The 8,498-nt window shown below is 35.2% G+C and overlaps 1 long non-coding RNA gene across 1 annotated transcript in view; it reads left to right on the top strand.

Annotated features, from left to right (window-relative positions):
• LOC116810717 (uncharacterized) overlaps window positions 1-8,498 on the top strand; it is a 241,829-nt gene that overhangs the window by 126,931 nt on the left and 106,400 nt on the right. The window lies entirely within an intron of this gene.

Raw genomic sequence — 8,498 nt, 5'->3', positions numbered from 1 at the left:
GGAGAAAATTTTTGCAATCTACCCATTTGACAAAGGGCTAATATCCAGAATCTACAAAGAACTTAAATTTACAAGAAAAAAATCAAACAACCTCATCAAAAAGTGGGCAAAGGATATGAACAGACACTTTTCAAAACAAGACATTTATGCAGCCAACAGACACAGGAAAAAATGCTCATCATCACTGGTCATCAGAGAAATGCAAATCAAAACCACAGTGAGATACCATCTCACACCAGTTAGAATGGCGATCATTAAAAAGTCAGGAAACAACAGGTGCTGGAGAGGATGTGGAGAAATTGGAATGCTTTTACACTGTTGGTGGGAGTGTAAACTAGTTCAACCATTGTGGAAGACAGTGCGGTGATTCCTCAAGGATCTAGAACTAGAAATACCATTTGACCCAGCGATCCTATTACTGGGTATATACCCAAAGGATTATAAATCATGCTGCTATAAAGACACATGCACACAAATGTTTATTGCGGCACTATACACAATAGCAAAGACTTGGAACCAACCCAAATGTCCATCAATGATAGGCTGGATTAAGAAAATGTGGCATATATATACCATTGAATACTATGCAGCCCTAAAAAAGGTATGAGTTCATGTCCTTTGTAGCAACATGGATGAAGCTGGAAACCATCATTCTGAGCAAACTATCGCAAGGACAGAAAACCAAACACCACATGTTCTCATTCATAGGTGGGAACTGAACAATGAGAACACTTGTACACATGGTGGGGAACATCACAGACCAGGGCTTGTCATGGGCTCAGGGGCTAGGGGAGGGATAGCATTAGGAGAAATACCTAATGTAAATGATGAGTTAATGGGTGCAGCAAACCAACATGGCACATGTATACATATGTAACAAACCTGCCCGTTGTGCACATGTACCCTAGAACTTAAAGTGTAATAAATCTATTATTCCACAGAAATTCTTATAATGAATGATACACTCTTCCAGTGTTTAGTTGCTTGACGATTATGTAAAATTTTGTAATGCTGATCGTGTTCTCTTTCCAAAGTGGTGGTGTGCCTCTCCCTTCTCCTTACATATACTCTTCCTGGTTGACTTGGTCTGGTGGTTTGGATTCAGCCACCTTAGGAAGCAATGGCTCCTGGATATGTGTCTCTAACCCTTATGTCTCCACTGAAGTCCATACTTTTATATCCAATTGCCTTTAAGACTTATTTAGCCCATAATATCTCAAGTTTACACATTCAAACTAACTTCTAGTCAGTTTAAAAAGTCAGCTCTTGCCTATTTGGCTAGATGGAAGTACTACTCCATCCTGTTCTCATGATAGATATACAAATATAGCATAGTACTATCATCATTGACTAATTTTTCCAGGACACAGTATCTGCTTAATGTCATTTTATTGAATTTATGACTGAATCCTAGATTGGGAGGTGCTTCCAAAAATGCATGGTTTCTACTATGTGTTTATATACTTGGGAACTGCTGAGTGTCAGTCTTTTACAGCTAAAGAAACTGAGGTTCAGAAAATATACTATGTTGTTCAAGTTTATAGCCACATTGTTAGTGACAAATATTTAAATTCTTGATATTATATGAAAAGATACTGCTATGTATATGTTTGTATATTGACATTTTTTTTTTTAACAATTCCTAAAGACAAAAGATTGCATTCCAAAAAGCAGGGCTTAAACTTTTAAGTACTTTCAATGTCATGTCTAATTTGCTTTATTGATCTCATAAAAAGGAAGAGATTAGTTTTGTTGACTTTAGGTCCCAAGGAGACAGAAGCAGGGAGGAAGTTCTCTTACACTAGGAGGAAATAACTTGACAGGAAGAAATGCAATAGGGGAAAAATGCTGAAGGCTACCATTTGAAGCTGCCAGAATGGTTCCTCAGCTTTGTGCACATCAAAGTGCTCCAGCTCAGTGTCACGAAGCTAAAGTCAATTGCTTCTCTTATTTTTCCTGGCTCCATTCCGGATTCCTTTTTGCCCATAACGCTGCTCTAAGTAGTATTCTGGCTGAGGCTTGTAGGGGGTAGACCCACCTGTCTTTAGAATAAATGGACAATGTATGATTCTTTAGAGATAAGCATATCTTTTAATTGCAAGCACCAGGCCAAATTAGGTGACTCTAAACCATTTATTAATCTTTGTTCTGAATTTAAGATAGAAATGAGGTGATTAGGATGAGTAAATAAAAGAAAATAAATCGGGCAGAAAATGAAGCATAGAAGAATTCTTTTCCCACTTCTGTTTCCTCCTCCTCCTCTTTTATCAGAGCTTTATCAGACTGATTCTATTAAGGTCATGGACAAGAATCAATATATCAAGATGAGCTGAGTTGTTCAGGTGTTACAACACAATTTTATTTTTATTATTTTTTAGAGGGAGTCAAAATTAGATTTGATATTTAGAAGTTTGGCAGTTGTAAACTTTACAGGATTTTTTTAAAGAGAAAAAGATATTTTCTGTGGCATTTCATACTTTTCATACATAAAATTTCGTTAGCTCATAATTTCTCAAAATGAGAAGAGCATCACAGAAAATTATAATAAACTATCTTCAGTCAGAAGCACACACTTATGTTTTAACTGTAAATTTTAATCCTTGTCTCATTCATTGTCTTTGGCCAGAAATATTAAAACAAGATGAGTATTTTAATATTTTTTTAATATATTTTTTAAAATTATACTTTAAGTTTTAGGGTACATGTGCACAATGTGCAGATTAGTTACATATGTATACATGTGTCATGCTGGTGTGCTGCACCCATTAACTAGTCATTTAACATTAGGTATATCTCCTAATGCTATCCCTCCCCGCTCCCCCGACCATAGACTGGATTAAGAAAATGTGGCACATATACACCATGGAATACTATGCAGCCATAAAAAAGGATGAGCTCATGTCCTTTGAAAGGACATGGATGAAGCTGGAAACCATCATTCTCAGCAAACTGTCGCAAGGACAAAAAACCAAACACTGCATGTTCTCACTCATAGGTGGGAATTGAACAATGAGAACACATGGACACAGGAAGTATTTTAATATTTTTTTAAAAAAATACACTTAAGGGAGTGAGAAATCAAATAACTATTAAGAATAAAAAAAGTTCGTTGATGAGTGATGTTTCTCTGGAAAAACACCTTATATATTATTGAAACAAATTTCCAGAGAGGAGTACATCTGAATTAGAGAATTGTGTAAGCCTCAGGCCCTAGAAAACTTTTATCTGCCTCCTCCTCCAATGTAGAATTTCCTCTGACTTGTTTTGAATCACAGCACACTCAGTTTAAGGGATGTCTGCTTGGTGGGCCTATGCTTAATACAAAATTTTATTCAGAGAAAGTTGAGGAAAAAGTTACAACTTTTTTTTCAACTGGCAGCATGAGAAAACTTAAATGTAATGAAATGAATGTAATGAAATAAAGCCCCACTTATTATTCATTCAGGATATGATCTGAAAAAGCTGACCTGAAATATTATGTCTGAATTATTTTTCCTGGAAAAAAGTTCTTTGTTTCAAAGTGTAAATTGTAACAATGCACTAACTCTTAGTGTTTTAAAGAAACTCCACTTGAACAAGTGATCCCATCTCTGTGACTGTTCCGTGTAATTATGATAAAAATGGCAACCCAAACTCTTGAATAACCGTAGGAAGAATTATCATGTCTGAATGTACCCAAAGCTTACCTACTAGCCAAAAAGAAACACTGAACTTAAAGATAATTGACTCAATTTCTCACAGAAAGACATCATTTTGAATTTGCAACAATATTTTAAAAGAGAAAATCGAGAGCACTTAATATCCCTAGGACAACTAGTTAGTCATTTTTGGGGTAATGGTCTTCACTGTTGCTATGTGATTATTTTGGGGCTCTATCCGATTCAGTAGATCTTGGGTAAGTCTCAGTATTTTTTAAACTAATAGCAAAGGTAATGTGGGTTATCCATGATTCATACCTTGATAGACATTGTCAGAGATCAGTCATTGTCAGCTGGGGAAGATTTTGTCCCCCTGAGAACATTTAGCAAAGATGGGGACATTTTTATTTGTCATAACTGTGGAATTAGGAATGTTTATTGATATTAGAGGTTAGAGACCAGTGATGGTGCTAAACATCCCACCATGCACAGGACAGCCACTCACAACAAAGAATTATCCAGCCCAAATATCAAGATTGCCAATATTGAGAAACTCAGGCCTTAGAGAAATAAATGTCTGATTTTAATGTAGAATGTATATGAAAGTTTTCATTTTTCAATCCCTTTGTTTCCTACTTGACATTATCTCTGTTTTTTTTTCTACTCTGTTAAAGCTATAGAGGAAAAACACTTTTAACTTAGTCCTTCAAAAATGCCAGTTTTCTATACTAATTTTATTTTGTGAGCAGTGGGGCAGTTTCAAACATGCACTCAACTTATGACGTGAAAGACATGCATAGTCTCTCTCAGGCCAGAAAGCATTGGCACTGTATAAGAATATAAGAATACACTATACTTTTATTGAGAAGATCCTGCAAACAGGAAGAAAACTATTGAGGCTGAAGCACACAGATTAAGATAGAGAAAGAGGGAAGATAAGAGCAGTGAGGCTGACATGGTGTAGGGCTGGAAAGCTTGTAGAACTTGTAGACAGTAACAGTACAGAGCTTGTAAAATCTTTGCTGAGGATTTTAGAATTTATCATAACAATAATGGAGAAATATTACAGAATTTTATGCAGGAAAATGACCCAAAATTTTAAGCAGGGAAATGTCACAACCTCATAAAATCCACTCTGGCTACTGTACTGAGAATAGATTTGGAAGTGAGGCAAGAATGGATTTAGGAAGATAAAACAAGTAGGTTATTACATTGTCTTATAAAGAGGTTAAAGGTGGTAATGGATTGGGTTAGGGGTTGACAGTGGAAATTAATAGAAGTTGATGGATTTATATTATATTAGGTGGTAGAATGAACTGGTCTTGAATAAATGCGGAGGGTTAATGAAGAGGATTACTAGTTTGGAAAACTGGATGAATGGTGATACTAATCAATGAGAAGGAAGATGTAATTTATTTACCATGATATACAGTTGTCCCTTTGTACCTGTTGGGGATTGGCTTCTGGACTCCCTGAGAATACCAAAATCCACAGATGCTCAAATCTCTTACACAAATGGCATAGTGTTTGCTTATAACCTACACACATCCTCCTATATACTTTAAAATTACCTACACGTCACTTCATTTGTATGGATTCAATGTAGTACTCAGCATATGGAAAATTCAAGTTTTGCTTTTTGGGGCTTTGTGGATTTTTTACCCAACTATTTCTGATCCAGAGTTGGTTGAATCCACAGATCAGAAACCATGGATACGGAGGACTCTCTCTCTCTCTCTCTCTCTCTCTCTATATATATATATATATATATACACACATACATATATATATATATATATATATGTATGTGTGTGTGTGTATGTGTATCTTCCACCATGAGATTAGTATTCCTATAGAAAAAAGAAGAAAGACCAGAGCTCACTGCCTCCTCCATTTGAAGACACAGTGAGAATGCTGCCCCTTGCCAGCCAGGAAATGAGCCCTCACTGGGGAACGAAATTGGCTGGCGTCCTTAATCTTGGACTCCTCAGCCTCGGGAACTGTTAGAAATAAATTTCTGTTGTTCTAACCACCCAATCTATGGTATATTATTATGAAAGCCCCAGCTTTCTAAGACCAACACAAAAATGATAATATTCTGGCTCCTGCTATTGCTTTAAGTAATAATCTATTATTGTCTCTGACTCCTGAGTCTCATATCTTCTGCAAGCATGTAACATGCTAAAGTGAATTATGTTACTCTAAGAGTGAAATATATAACCCTTCCTTAAATGTATTGACATAGAAACATTTTATGTTCCAAATGAAACGTTTTAGAAGACATTTGCTGTAGATTCTCTTGGCCTACATTTTAAAGGCATGAGTGGGACAAGTATACTTCAGATTTTCTTTGACTTTGAGAAAATTACTTAAGCTTGCCCATTTTCTTTGGCTTCTGGGTAAAAATTTGTGAGGTGCTTTGCCAAGAATAAGGTGCACTGAATGGTGAACACGAATAGGATAGTCAACAGGGAGGAAAATCTCCTCCTTTAAATTTTTGATAAGATGACAATTAACCTTTGCTTTCTACATCAGTCTTTTGCGGGCGAGATCAGTGTGCCAAACTGTCTCACCAGTGTCCCTCTCTTTTTACCTCCACAGTCTGTATGAGCCATTGTGGTTTGATAAAATAACCTTTCTGGCAGCGTTGCTCATCTGTATTTATACCTTCGCATGGTACATTGGAAAACAGGAGCATGCATTTGTGTTTGATCCTTTGTAACAAATGATCACAAATTTAGCAGCTTAAAATAATACAAATGTATTATCTCACAATTTTTGTGAGGCAGGAGCCTGGGTACAGTTATCTGTGTTTTGTATAAAGACACATGTAACCCCATCCATTTATTTTTTCTGTTCTGTTAGAAGGAATTAGTGTATCACAGTTGGTTTATATCCTTTTCTTATATGAGCAAGATATCATTCTTTCTCATATAAAAATGGGCAGTTCTCAAGAGTGGCCTAAGAGCAGGAGAAAGCACATTTTGACATATTGTCAATGTACAGAGTAGAAGACACAAGATATTTAAAGAGAGTAAATCCGGAGGCTCTTCAGATGAAGGGCCAGCCATAAGTAAAAGAATGTATTTCTTTAAAGCAGCACATGAAAACCCAGATTATGTTCTCACATATTTAGAAATGGTAATTTAATGGGAGTGCGTTCTTAATATTCACTGGATATAATTTTCCCGTAAATTCTAAATTTTACATATCACTAAAAATAGAAATGAACCATGATGGTAGATTAGAGAAGAATTATATTTTTATAAAAAGAATATGACTGAACTAACTTGAAGACATTTTGTTTTGTAGGAAATAAAATAAAAACTAGGTCATGCCAGCAAATATTACAACTTAGGAATAACTTTTGCTCAATTCTACTAGATTTTCAAAATTTTTAACAAACTCTGAACATTTTCTATATGCTTATTGTGCATTGCTTTTATCTATTGTTTCTAAGGATATATTTAAAAAGAAAGATTCAAGCTAAAGCACAATGATGCAGTTATTACCAATGTCTCATAAATCTCTTCAAATTACCCTTTTTGCAGACAGATCAATTATTAATGTAGGTATGGCTCTCAGAGTAATAGGGAGTCAAGCTGAGTGTAGCATGTTCACTCTATTGCTTGTTTATAACTATCAATTATTCATGTTTCATTTCCTGTGTGCATCAAATACTATTGCAGCAAAATCCCCTCTGCTCTAGCTAGTATGTAATTTCTCCCTCCCTTGAGAGAGATTACCATGTATCCTGCAGCTCATTTTGTTTGGGTTATGGCGTAGCGTTATCTACAATGTGAAAGAATTTAGCTTTGTTGTTGTAAAAAATTTACGTGTATGACAATCACTTATGTTGAAATGGATTACAGTATTATTCAGTGATTATAATTCTATTTTGCAGAGTGGCTATTACAACTATCAGTACAGAAGTCCCAAGGAATATTTTACACCTTTTACATGCTATTATGATAACATGCAAAGTTGAAATAATGGCCTAGTATAGCAATTATTTTTAGAATATCTTACCTAATGACCATCAACAGGATTTGATGCTTACAGCTAAAGTAGAGGGTTGTATTAATTACTCAGCTAAAAATGGGAAGAACCACCTCCACTTTTTGGAAATAAGCTAGACCTTTATAAATGTGCATATTTCCTGATTTTAATATGTTGTTTGAATTCATAAATCTCAAAAGTAGCTAAATTTTGAAATATTTGGTGTATATGCCACATCACTAAATATTTACTACCTACCAATGGGTGCACAAAACTCTTTTGGGCACTATAGTTATACTTACCCACATAAAATAGAGAAAATATTGTCATTATTTAACATTCATGGAGAGTGCATTGTTCCTGTATGATACAGAGGTAGCCTGGGTTCTTAACATTTTTAGTAGCAAATTAATTGCCATACTAACTACTCTTACTACTAATATAAATTTTCAATATGTTTTCAGTCATTGTTCTAATTTCTTCATGAAGCTTGTCTCATTCTATCATTACAGCCACATAATGAAGTAGTACTCTTCTCCTCATTTTATAGATAAGAAAGTTGAGGCCCATACAGGTTAAAGAACGTATTCAGCAAACTCATAGGGTCATGGCTTAACTGGGATACAAATATAGTTCTAGTCCTAGAACCCATGGTCTTAGCCATTATGTATGCTATATCACCTCTTAAGAGCTGGTACAGCTTTCCCATCTGTAAAATGAGAAAACGAATAATACTCCATTATGTGGTTGTAAGGGTAGAATGAGACAAGCTACACAAAGAAATTAGAACAATGACAACACAGAATCAAGAATTTATATTAGTAGTAATAGTAGTTAGTATGGCAAGCAATTTGCTACTGA

Source organism: Hylobates moloch, unplaced genomic scaffold (genome assembly GCF_009828535.3).
Source record: "Hylobates moloch isolate HMO894 unplaced genomic scaffold, HMol_V3 SCAFFOLD_1, whole genome shotgun sequence".
NCBI classification, from domain to species: Eukaryota; Metazoa; Chordata; class Mammalia; order Primates; family Hylobatidae; genus Hylobates; species Hylobates moloch.
The sequence above is the reverse complement of the archived record's forward strand: the minus strand, read 5'-3'. Positions and strand labels throughout refer to the sequence as shown.